The sequence below is a fragment of the Schistocerca serialis genome, chromosome 4, assembly GCF_023864345.2.
Source record: "Schistocerca serialis cubense isolate TAMUIC-IGC-003099 chromosome 4, iqSchSeri2.2, whole genome shotgun sequence".
Classification (NCBI taxonomy): domain Eukaryota; kingdom Metazoa; phylum Arthropoda; class Insecta; order Orthoptera; family Acrididae; genus Schistocerca; species Schistocerca serialis.
In genome coordinates this window covers 600,061,075-600,074,685 of record NC_064641.1, presented here as the reverse complement: position 1 = coordinate 600,074,685, position 13,611 = coordinate 600,061,075, and the positions used below count along the sequence as shown (strand labels likewise).

General features: G+C 44.1%; 1 protein-coding gene across 1 annotated transcript in view; it reads right to left on the bottom strand.

The window, feature by feature from the left end:
• Nucleotides 1–13,611, bottom strand: part of LOC126474629 (dynein axonemal intermediate chain 2) — a 170,633-nt gene that overhangs the window by 130,427 nt on the left and 26,595 nt on the right. The window lies entirely within an intron of this gene.

Here is a 13,611-nt window from a genome sequence, read left to right as displayed (position 1 = left end):
TCTTAATATTTCTGCTTCTGAATGTAAACTAGCTTCCTATTCGGTGAATAGTCCTTTTTTATAACACTACGTATCGAAGGTTCTCTGTACAAGAAAACAGTAGAATATTCGCGACTTTTCTCGAACAAATACCAGACAGAATAACGTACCGAGAGCACTAGAATGGCCGTGACTTTTCTCATAGGTATATGTTAGCTATCGATATGCCAAACATAAATTTATAAAATATGATGACGCTGGCGTGCGTGCTACATAGGAAAGTACAACTACTCGAGAACTATATTCAGTCGAGTCGATTGACGAAAGAAACGAACGAATAGCGTGCGGGCTGACTGGCGGGGGCGGCAATGTGGGCGGCCCCACAAGGCGTGCCCCCCCCCCCCCCCTGTCCCATATGTATCCGCCACTGGTGCACAGCAAGAGAGAGAGATTAAATGCTACTATGGGTGTGGTAACTGTGTCAACAGCAGCACGGCTATTACGATAAATATCTGTCACGATTATTAACCATTTAAGTTTAATTTTATTTGGGTATATGTAGCTAGAATAACATTTAATTAAAAACAGAAAATTTTCCTTTAGACGAAAAAAAACGAATATTATGAGTAGGAACTGAAATAATTGTAACAGCAGCTGGCTATACTCGTAGTAGGCAACCTTTGGTGTGAAATGACTGATGTCGAAGAGTGAAGACCATACACATAAAATTGACTCAGTGTACGTGCCAGGTCGAGCCACAAGCCTCTCCTCTATGTGACATTAATAAGAACTGCAGAATATCTTTACCCTGGATAGATTCTAAATTTCCAAATAGTGTAAATTACGCTCACATAGAGTAAATTAAAGGCACTGCATTCTTGTAGGGTGGAATCACTGTTAATAGCATTGTAAGAAACCTTGACACATATTAGGAACGAAATAGTACTTGACTTGAAAATGATGTAATTTTCAGGTAGCGGCAGACAGATGCAAGGTGCGCCGAGGAAAGGAAGTGGACTGCAGCAGTGTACTGCGGCAGACCCACAGCGACTTGAACTAACGGGAGTCACCAGAAGTGGCAACGCATTGAGGATGGCCACTACTGACGCGGGAATGAGTTTAGAGAAATACGAGCTGTGAAAGTTTTGATTTCCATTGTTATAAAAACAATATTGGAGGATATGGAAAGAATGTGTAGTCACAAAAAAAAGACAGTTTGTTAGTTTCATGTTCCATGTCTCGTTTTGCACGATAAATCTCAATGGTGTGCGTCGAGTCATTTTATATATACATTGCACATTAATTTTTAGATATGGCTCCGTGACAAACGTTTATAAGAGTCTCTTTCATTATAGAGACGTGAGCTATTAATCTCTACCCACCACCTCTTAAACATCACAATAATAGGAATTATTCTACGGAATAAAACGCGTCGCAAGCAAACTTTTTCAGTTTGTTTTAAAATTTCACTTTTCTGTCTGTAAGGTATTTTATATCACTGCGTAAGTGATCAAAAATCTTAACTGCAGCATTCTGCACCTCTTTTCGTGCTAAAGTCAACATTAATGTGAAGTAATGGATAACATAAGATGTTTGTAAGAAGTGGTCTGTTATTCATTGTAAATGTGTATTACCATCAATGAAACCACATTTTTCGGGTGCCAGACAAATACCGAGTCAGGCTATGCAAGCAGTTATCGTTACAGTGGCTGTAAGACCTACGCTATGGAATGTCGGTTCCCAATGGAAAGGGACACGCACAGTGTTATTCAGAGGTAACGTTGGATAATTTCCATAGATCCGCGATGTATGTGGAGCATTTTGAAAAAGGAGACATAATAATATTGGCACATTTAACGATTTGTAAGGAAATGGGCAGAGATAAAAGGTAGCTCGACCAAAATTACGTGAAGGGGCGATTCCAAGAATTTTCTCCAATCTGCCACAGTATCTAAGTAAATTAATTGCATTTAAGTTTAGGAAAGATCCCAATCGAAGAAGACCGAAGCCACACAAGCACTTGAAACATTTTATAGTTTCAGTATGATTATTTATTTCAGTCACAGTTGCGAAATGAGCAGTTAGTGGCCATTTTCTGATCCTGATTGATTGCGTCAACACTAAAATGCTACAGTTTAATCCATGGACAACAAAGGCAGCATTTCCTGCATTAACATTAAATTCAGGGAAATTTAGAGTGCCTTCTATGCACGGGTGCTTTGTCGGGTTCGATGTCATAAGTAAAGTAAAAATTCTGAAATTATATTTTATTTTAAGTTTTGGTGGGTTCGTCACTGCAAAATATTAAAAAGAGGAAGGTTTACGATAAAAAAGAGGAAGGTTTCTGTCTAAAATGTGTGATTTATTCCGTGAACACTGCTGTACCAGTAAACCTGTGAAAAATTTTCAGGTTCAAGAGATGGTTCTACCTCACTGACTAATTCTGTCTTACAACTTTAGTTCTCTTCAGAGCCTCAACACAGCAATGCGTCCACTGTGAGGTTGTGCGTAGAAATTGGGCATAGTGCCAGTCCTGTGCACGTGTTCTGCACGCCACAGTCGATGCACCTACTTTGTGTGTGCTGTGTATTAAACCAGAGAACTAGAAACGCCGGAGAGGCTTCGTCCCACCGCAGCACTCAGAGGTTCACAACCCCACAACAGGCCACAGCAGTCCACCCACCTCACCGCCGCCCCACACTGAGCCCAGTGTTATTGTGCGGTTCGGCCCCCAGTGGACCCCCGCCCCCAGGAACGTCTAAAAAAATGATTCAAATGGCTCTGAGCACTATGCAACTTAACTTCTGAGGTCATAAGTCGCCTAGAACTTAGAACTAATTAAACCTAACTAACCTAAGGACACCACACACATCCATGACCGAGGCAGGATTCGAACCTGCGACCGTGGCGGTCGCTCGGTTCCAGGCTGTAGCGCCTAGAACCGCATGGCCACTCCGGAACGTCTCAACCAGACGAGCGTAACCCCAAATGTTTGTGTGGTAGAGTAATTACGGTGTACGCGTACGTGGAGACAGTGTTTGCACAGCAATCGCAGACAGTGTCACTGAGGCGGAATAAGGGGAACCAGCCCACATTCGCCGAGGTAGATGGGAAACCGCTTTAAAAACCATCCAGAGGCTGGCCGGCACACCGGACCTGGACACTTATCCACCGGCCTTCTCAAACGAGTCCCACATCAAGGGAAGCAACAATGGTCGCCATGCCGACAGTCCGTGACGCTCCAGACGTAAGCGCATCATCTGTATGGATACGTGTCTTGCAGTAAAAAGAAGCTTAGTTCCCGACTCAAAGTACACAACATGGCTGTACGATCCAGCATAGCCAAGTGAACAATATGTCTGGCCTCTTGGGTCCTAGTCGCGTGGACCATTTAGATCTAGCATGGTGTTATGGTACTCTTGCACCCAGCCATTTCACATTCCTGTCACGGTATCCAGTTCTATATCAGGGAGTGATAAATTGGAACAATAGCGTAAAACAACAAATTGGGGTCTCGGTACTCCACGACCATACTGCGTCGAATTTCAGCTGTCGGTCATACAAGTTTCTCCATCTCAAACGAGGCAAAACACTATATTCTTACAAACAAACAACATTCAGTGCAATTTTGTAAATGGGAAACCTATTGCATAGCCTTTCCCTGTACTGGTATAAAAAATGTATATGGTGTTGCTCCTTTGTGGGGTTGTGCTGAAACGCTTCTCATTTGCCTATCTAACCATGTGCCAGGGCTGACCACAGCTTGCCAAACTTGACGCGAGCTGTGTGTGCGGGGTGTGGGCAGGCCCCAGCTCGGCCTGCCTCGGCTTCACTCGTTCCTTCCCGGAAGTACTCGGTAAAGCACAACATTTCATTTAGTATTGCGGTGCTGCATTTTTCGATCGACACAATTTTCTTCAGCTCGGTAGAATTGTGACATCAGTGCTGTTTACCCTTTGCTATTTGTTCGCGGTATGAAGGACATTCACATGCCCAGTGGCTGTTCGCACAAAAACAGGTAGTCTAGGGATCTATCGTCACAAGCATTTAAAAATGAGTGGGATGGCAGAAAAGAGGGATGATAATTCTATATATACATTAAGCACTCGCTTAAGCAACAGATACTGCAAATTGCCATGAAACGATATTTTAATACTGAGAAGAAAGAATTTAAAAATTTAGTTAATAATGAAAGAACAAAAAATTACAATTATCGACACACGGGATTCATTCTTCTGTACACTACAAGGCATGCAACATGTGAAGAAACTGGTGGTTTGAATAGTAAAATTTTTGAATTTACACGCATTATTCCACTGTCAGTTGCAACAGTTTTCGATGGAACTAAACGAAGAGTATGGACACTATGTTTGTTACTGCAAAGTACGTTGATAAAGTTAAGGTGCATGTCCGGACTTTTTTTTTTTTTCAATTTAAAACTCGCTGATGTTGAATTTCTAAGGGAAAAAAGAATGCAGGGCCGAAAATTAGAACATCCCGAATGGATTGCAGACTCGCATCTTGTGTAATTGACTACACACTGCCCACAGTAAGACACTGTAAAGTGTCAAACAACTTCTTTGTAATTTGATGGGGATGCATTTAAGAAGACAATCGCTTTATGGAAGGTACACATTCTGACAAACACAGTCCAATTCGCTAAGCTCAAACCTATTTTTAAAAAAAAGCGAGGTTTGAAGATTTCGTTGTGGCCTTGAAAGAATTACAAGGATAGTTTGCTAAGCGTTTTCAGGATACTGCCAATGCTAAATCCGTTTTCGAGACCGTTTGCCATTTCAGATGAAAGCGCCCCTGCGCAAGTCAGGCGGAAGGGATTTCCATGCAATGCAGATCCCCTTTCAGGTTAAAACTTTCCAGAATGTATAAGGAGTTTCCGTCAGGCAGATTTCCCACGTCTCCATAATAAGATTGCAAAAATGCTACAATGTTTCTGACAACATATGTGTGTGAAAGATCTTCTCCCTACTATGAAACTAAGTAAGTCATGATTACGGCCGCGCGGAGTAGCCGAGCGGTCTATAATGCGCCTTGTCCATTATAATTATCCGGCCTGTTATGCCGTGGTCGGTTGATGAATTCTGTGTTGATTCCCAACGTTTCATCTCCAACTGCGGGAGACATCTTCAAGGGGGTCCGTAGCCCGATGGAAGGTCCAACACACCCACTGGCTCGCTACTGACTGCCGCTGAATTCCGTGTCCGCGCGCTCCCACGCCGCGGCGTGACGTCACGTGTTTTGAAAACGTCAGTGCAATTGGCCACTGTCCTTCGCCGTCGATCGCCGTTGCCATCACCCAGTAGTGGACGGGTGGTACACATCTTCTTTAGCACCGGCATCCATATACCGTTTAATTTCACGCCCTCCTCCTTTCTGTTGAAATTATTTGGGTGTTTAGCGATTTCGATTGCCTCCCTGTAGAGCCTTTCGTAATATCCGCTTGTGGCCGCTAGTAGTTGCGTCTCCTCGAAACGAATATTGTGGTTCCCCGCCGGCCAAAGTGGCCGTGCGGTTAAAGGCGCTGCAGTCTGCAACCGCAAGACCGCTACGGTCGCAGGTTCGAATCCTGCCTCGGGCATGGATGTTTGTGATGTCCTTAGGTTAGTTAGGTTTAACTAGTTCTAAGTTCTAGGGGACTAATGACCTCAGCAGTTGAGTCCCATAGTGCTCAGAGCCATTTGAACCATTTTGTGGTTCCCTGGCTGGAAAGCATGCTCCGCAACAGCTGATCGTTCCGTTTCTCCTCTTCTACAATTTCCCTTGTGCTCTTCCAAACGTTTAGAAACAGTTCTTTTAGTCGTACCCACATAAACATCACCACAGCTGCATGGGATCCTATACACTCCAGCTTTTTCCAATGGTTTGCGAGCGTCCTTGGCAGGCTTAAGGTATTCCTGTATCTTCCTGGTGGGCTTGTAAATTACGGTAATATTCCGCTTCGTCAAGATCCTCCCTATTCTTTCCGTTACGTTTTTAACAAACGGCAGGAAAACCTTAGATTTTGCAGTAGCCTGTACGTCAGTATGATTTTTGCGTGGCTGCCTCAACGCACGTTTTATTTCGGCGGACGAATATCCGTTCTTCATTAGTGCATTGTGGAGATGTTTCATCTCAGCGTCGAGCAACTCAGGTTCACAAATATTTCTAGCTCTGTCCGCTAACACCCCGCTTCTGTTGTGAGTGGTGGTTCGAATCCCGGTGCAAATAACGGTCCGTGTGTGTGGGTTTGTGGTATACTGAGTGGCCCAAACTACCATTTTCGTTTCTAAAAACAAGCACATCGAGGAAATGTAATTTGCCGTCTACCTCCTCCTCCATTGTAAACAGAATTCTCGAGTTTATACTGTTCAGATGTTCGTGGAACTGGCTTAGTTCCTCTCTACCATGTCTCCACAGCACAAACGTGTCATCCACGTATCGGAACCATACATTTGGTTTTTTGCTGGCAGTACCTAAGGCCTGTTCTTCGAATTTCTCCATAAAGAAGTTTGCGATTACGGGACTTAGGGGGCTTCCCATAGCCACGCCATCCGTTTGCTCATAAAACTTTTCATTCCACTTGAAGTATGTGGTCGTCAAACAACACTTAAACAGTTCTGAAATATCGGCAGGAAAAATTCGACCGCCCGCATCTCGTGGTCGTGTGGTAGCGTTCTCGCTTCCCACGCCCGGGTTCCCGGGTTCGATTCCTGGCGGGGTCAGGGATTTTCTCTGCCTCGTGATGGCTGGGTGTTGTGTGCTGTCCTTAGGTTAGTTAGGTTTAAGTAGTTCTAAGTTCTAGGGGACTTATGACCACAGCAGTTGAGTCCCATAGTGCTCAGAGCCATTTTTTTGAAAAATTCGACCCAGCTGTTCCAAAACATCATTAAGTGGAACCATGGTAAACAGCGATACCACATCGAAGCTGACCAATATGTCCTCCGGCTGGACCACTATGCCATTCAATCTGCTGATGAAATGTGTCGAATTCTTTTTATAAGAGTCCCAACGGCCCACATGTGGTTTTAACAGCGTAGTCAAAAACTTGGCTAACGAGTAGGTGGACGGACCAATGGCACTTAGTATCGGTCTTAACGGCACATTTTCTTTATGAATTTTGGGCAATCCATAAAGACTCGGTGGTAGCGCAACCGAATTGCAAAGACCTTTCTGTACACTCTCTTCAATGGAGGACTTTTTTATTAACCGCGACACAGTTCTGAGAACGCTGTTAGTGGGGTCCTTATTCAGCTTCCTATATGCTTGCGGATCCAGTAGATCAGTAATTTTACTCTGATAGTCGGCCACATCCATAACCACCGTTGCGCTTCCTTTGTCCGCTGGGAGAACCAAAATATTATCGTCGTCATTCAGGAGTTTTAAAGCTCTTCTCTCACCCACAGTTATATTACTTTTCGGCGGTTTTGCATTGGCTAATTATTCTCACTGTTTCTATATGGATTTCTTCAGCTGTTACAGAATCCACACTGCGAATTCCTGCTTCTACACTGGCTATAATTTCTTCCGTGGGCACAAAACGCGGACTAACAGCAAAACTTCCTCCCTTGGCAAGCACGGATGTCTCATCGTCAGATAACGAACGTTTGGACAAATTGATATCGGACCGGGAAACGTCTAAATGCCGAACAGTCTGATTAGGTGGCAAACAGAAGGGGTGTTATCAAGACGTTAGCGGACAGAGCTAGAAATATTTGTGAACCTGAGTTGCTCGACGCCGAGATGGAACTTCTCCACAATGCACTAACGAAGAACGGATATTCGTCCGCCGAAATAAAACGTGCGTTGAGGCAGCCACGCAGAAATCATACTGACGTACAGGCTACTGCAAAATCTAAGGTTTTCCTGCCGTTTGTTAGAAATGTATCGGAAAGAATAGGGAGGATCTTGACGAAGCGGTATATTACCGTAATTTACAAGCCCACCAGGAAGATACAGGAATACCTTAAGCCTGCCAAGGACGCTCGCAAACCATTGGAAAAAGCTGGAGTGTATAGGATCCCATGCAGCTGTGGTGATGTTTATGTGGGTACGACTAAAAGAACTGTTTCTAAACGTTTGGAAGAGCACAAGGGAAATTGTAGAAGAGGAGAAACGGACCGATTAGCTGTTGCGGAGCATGCTTTCCAGCCAGGGAACCACAATATTCGTTTCGAGGAGACGCAAGTACTAGCGGCCACAAGCGGATATTACGAAAGGCTCTACAGGGAGGCAATCGAAATCGCTAAACACCCAAATAATTTCAACAGAAAGGAGGAGGGCGTGAAATTAAACGGTATATGGATGCCGGTGTTAAAGAAGATGTGTATCACCCGTCCTCTACTGGGTGATGGCAAAGGCGATCGACGGCGACGGGCAGCGGCCAATTGCACTGACGTTTTCAAAACACGTGACGTCACGCCGCGGCGCGGGAGCGCGCGGACACGGAATTTAGCGGCAGTCAGTAGCGAGCCAGTGGGTGTGTTGGACCTTCCATCGAGCTACGGACCCCCTTGAAGATGTCTCCCGCAGTTGGAGACGAAACGTTGGGAATCGACACAGAATTCATCAACCGACCATGGCATAACAGCCCGGATAATTATAATGGACATGATATTTCCGGCCGTAAAAGTCTACATTTTAGTATAATGCGCGTTGTCACGGTCCGTGCGGCTTCCCCCCGTCGGAGGTTCGAGTCCTCCCTTGGGCACGGGTGTGTGTGTATTGTTCATAGCGTAAGTTACTTTAAGTTAGATTAAGTAGTGTGTAGACTTAAGGAGCGATGACCTTATCAGTTTGGTCCCATAAGACCTTACCACAAATTTCAAAATTTCCATGATTACCTAGCAATCTGAGTGTGAAAACTGTGAAATTGTCTGTGTATGTCCGTATGATGGACAGTTTGTACCACATCAAAATTACGTTAATCTTCAGCGCACCAAAATAAATAAATAATACTGAAAATATGTTAGGGTTGTGATTTTGTTGACTAATGTGATATATGAAACGAAGTGGTACGCAGTGCGACTGCACTGCCATTTAAATGCGACATGCGCGCAGTTTTCCCCTCTCCTCCCTCCTCGCGCTCAGGCAGCGGAATGTGGCGGTGGGGGAAATGTGCAGCGCGGCTGACGGCTATGACACTCGCGCCAAGGTACATTTCGCGATCGGATATCTTGGTCACCTCTGCTTGACGCCAACCTAAAGTTCGTCGCGTGGTGCCTTCTTAGTGTTGCAATTTTAAAAGCTAGCAGTGTAAGAATACCAAGGATGTGACGTGTAGTGGACCTCGCTTAGAAAGAAATAAAACATAAATAAACGAAAAGCGATGGGAAATTGATGAGAGTCATATGAGAAGAAATTTAAGATGAAATATAAATGCAAAATAGAGACATCGTCTACAGAAAATTAAACATAATTTAGTAGAAGCAAACGTTTCTCTTAAAAGTTCAGACACGGAAGTGTATAATGTTTGAAGAGGAGTTAATTGTGTTTTGAAAGAACATAAGGTTAGTTTTCAAGAAAAGTAAAAAAATAAGTTTTCTGTGAGAAAAGGTTTGCCGGCCGCTGGTGGCCGATCGGTTCTAGACGCTTCAGTCCGGAACCGCGCGACCACTACGGTCGCAGGTTCGAATGCTGCCTCGGGCATGGATATGTGTAATGTCCTTAGGTTAGTTATAGGGGACTGATGACCTCAGATGTTAAGTCCCATAGTGCTCAGAGCCATTTGAACCATTTTTTGAGAAAAGGTTTATTCAGGTTTATTCAGTCCGTCGAAGATGGCGTAAATGATGACGATGATGTATGGATTGTGGGGCGCTCATCTGCGTGGTTATCAGCGCCCGTAGTAATTCCCAACCTTTGCTCAGTCCAATCTCGCAACTTTCATGAATGATGATGAAACGATGCAGACAACACAAACACCCAGTCATCTCGAGGCAGGTGAAAATCCCTAACCCCACCGGGAATCGAACCCGGGGCCCCGTAAGGTGGCTTAAAGGAAATCAGGATTCCGGCCTACCGTGCTTGTAGCAAAACCGTAATATTCTTTATGAGTACTATTGTTTTGTACATCTTAAGGGTAGAGGAGGGGTTGGTGTCTCCACCACTTCGACGAATCCTCCACTAGTCTCAGGTGTCAGACGATGCCCCCACGTTTCTTCCGCTGTAACGATACGGAGAATGAAGGGCGCACTCTTTGCCTGGCACTACATTAAGTGTAGTAGAGACAAGAAATCAGTTCATTTACCTTTTCTCGCCTCAGATTTGCTGTGGAACAGAGAGAACACTTCCTCTGCAATGCATTGTATTGTGCCCGATACCCACTTCACTCCCAATGGAGATTCTGAGTTCATGTGCAATCTACGCCATATGAATGCGACGATCGGCTTGAATCATCCCTTCGATAGGGCACACGTTATCGTTTGAATTAGACGCGCTTGCCCTTCTTGACTTTGCTCGTCCCTCATGTATATTCTGCCTTTATCAAATAACTGGCGCCAAAATCACATCCGTTTGCGTGAGATTACACTCGCTCCGTAAATTTCCAGTAGCTGGCGATAAATTGCAGCTGGGAACTTTTTCCTTAAATGCGAAAACCTTATTACACTTTGCTCTTCAATCACTGATCATGTAGGGGAGATTGTTCCACGTAGAGGATAGTGGACCTAGGAAGACATGATGGGTTTTGATCGTTACTTCAGTCTAGTGACTGATTTTACAACCATATGAAGGAATGAGCACTAGAGAGCACCATAAGCAGTCTCCGCCATTTTCTATAGTTTTAGAGATGAAGTTGTGTTTTGTGCAGCGTTAGTAAATATTTCGCGTTTTACACATTGAGATACCTGCGTAATATATTAAAGCTATTTAGAATATATTGTTAATTCTTCAGTTACAGAAATTTGTGGTGAGTGAAATGCTATATATTTTCGAACTCTCTTATCTTTCGTTGGTAGTTCACCGTCTCGTTTCTTGAAACAGAAAGTCTTTAACCATGGAATATGTGACACTTGCAAATGAACTGTGTTTCTTTAATGTCTTAAGTTTTACCTGTCTTGAAAATCGGAATCTGTGTTAGTATACAGTAGCTTATACTTCAAAATATATTTGACTTGTAACTGAGTTTTGATCATACATCTTAATTTGATTTCACTTACTGATTATTGGTGGGCAGCAGAGTAATAACGCAACAGATCACGATTAAATATATTATTGACAATATTTTTCGATTACAACGCTTTTGAATTTCAATAGAATATTTGTTCCCAGGTACATGACCATGTTGTACCTTGAGCATATTTTCTTACTTGGAAAACCTTAATTTCCTGCAGTACTTTTTGTGGTTTCATAAAAATACTGCAGCATAAAATGAATGCCATCGCTTCACAATTTAGTAAGGAAATATATAAGCTTCTATTACAGCACTGGCTAGAGGCACAAGTGTGGAAACTGTGCAGTGTACAGCATTCTCCCCTATCTGTCAACGCCTCCATCCTGAAACTATACTGTCCAGTCTCATCAGTGCGACCACCTGTCAAAAGTCTAAATAACAGCATGGACCATTGTGAGACTTTGTGAGACTTGCAGAAAGAGAGACAGTGAGGTTATGGAAGGTAGCGACAGGGATTTGGAGCTATGCTGACTCCACTGCAATGTCCAGTTGCACTAGGTTTCTCGATTGAAGATCCATGACCTGAATGGGCTGATCAAGGTGGTCCCACAAATTCTAGATTGGGTTTTAATCCAGGGAGTTTTCTGGCCACGACGCACAGTAAAATCATTCCGGTGCTCTTCAAACTATCCATGAACACTGTGAGTTGTGTGACACGTTACGTTGTCGAGATGGTAGGTGCCATCATGCCGAGAAGAAAAAAGCTTCATGTAAAGATGGACATGGTCCCCAAGGATACATGTGTGCTGTGTTGATCCAGTGTGCCTTCCAGAATGACGACATCACCCAGGAAATTCCAAGAAACATTCGCCTGACCATAACACTCCCTCCTCCAACCTGGACCCTTCCGACGGTTATTGGAGGGCGTCTGCTTTCTGATTTTTAATGCCGTATACGCCAAAGGACATCTGTTCGATGCAGCATAAAACTTGATAGATATGACAAGGCCACCAGGCGCCATGCAGTGGCCCTCCAGTTGCCTACTGGTGGGTAAATTCCAGCCTTGGTCGCCAATGGATAGCAGTCAGCTTGGGTGTCTGAACCAGGCGCCTACTGCGGAGACCCGCAGCAACGTTCACTGAACGTTGAGGAGACACTGCTAGTAGCCCCTTGCTTTTTCTGAATAGTCAGCTGCTCAACAATTGCACGTCTGTTCGCCAGTACACATCCCTACAGACATCGTTCACTTCTGTCATCTATGGCGCCTGGTACACCACAGTCGCCTTGGCGCCTCTTTTGCACAACGTCAATATGTTGTACAGGCATATGTTAACCACAGTGGCACAGGAACAGTTTACAATCTTAGCCATTTCAGAAATGTTTCCACCCTTGTCCCAAAAGTCAATGATCATGCCCTTTTGGACGTCAGAGAAATCACTCCTTTTCCACATTAAGGCAATGACTGCACTGTTTTCCGCGTCCCCCTGACATTCTAGTGCTGTCACGAGTCATTTCCGAGTGGTTATTGCACGCTGACGTCGACAATACGCAGTGGTCACATTTATAACGAGGTTGTTTGTGTTGTTACCCCCGGATGATAATTACACGAAATATTTGTAAGGATTCGTAAGCAGTGGGTCCCTGAGGTACAGAACATGCAAACACCGAGAAGTAAGTTTAAACAGTTTATTAACAAAAGACTGGTTATAAAACACGCAAGCTACACGCATCCATCATCACTGTGTCTGACATCCTAACACTGGCTAATTTCGGTCGTATCGAAAGGCTCCATGGTGAGCTAAGAAAAGAGACATATTCGCGCCCGAGGCCGCGCTAGTTATACGGCGCGCTGCAGACAGCGGCCAGTGGCCTACTCTCTTGTGGCGCGCTGCACCTCGGACGCACGTCTACTGACCAAGCAAATTGTAGGCAACCCAAGATAGGTCGGTTGGCGAGCGCGTGTTACGTACTATACGGCTACGTGCAAACCGGTAGGCCCTTACACATTAATGTGGCTGAACTACATGTATTTCAAAGCGCAGCAGGACAGACAGTTACCTCCATCCACTGGCGGTGTTTGAAAGTTTTGATCATCTTTTCATATCTAGTCACGGAATTTAATTTGCATCGGATATGTATGCACCAATGTAACTCGTTTTACGCAAAATACCGTCACCTTGAAGAGATGAACTTGCGTACTGTATCATCCCCCTTACGCTATCCACAGAACGTAACAGAGAACTGAGTTAACTGTTCTTCAACATGTAAACAGGTGTAAATGAGATTCCCAGATTTACTCAAATCAGTACAAGGATTAGAAATTGGCAATTTATGCAATCTCGTGTCAAGAACCTACGAATCGTGAGATGTATCAACAGGTTTGCAAAAATTCTTCATCATCAAACAATTGACTTTAAACCTGTCGCAAGTTGGTGGTAATTTTTTGGAGGAAGCATCATTTTTATGAACTTAGGGAAGTATCTCAACAGCGAAAGTCGAATAAAATCTTTGTAATGCATTCAGAA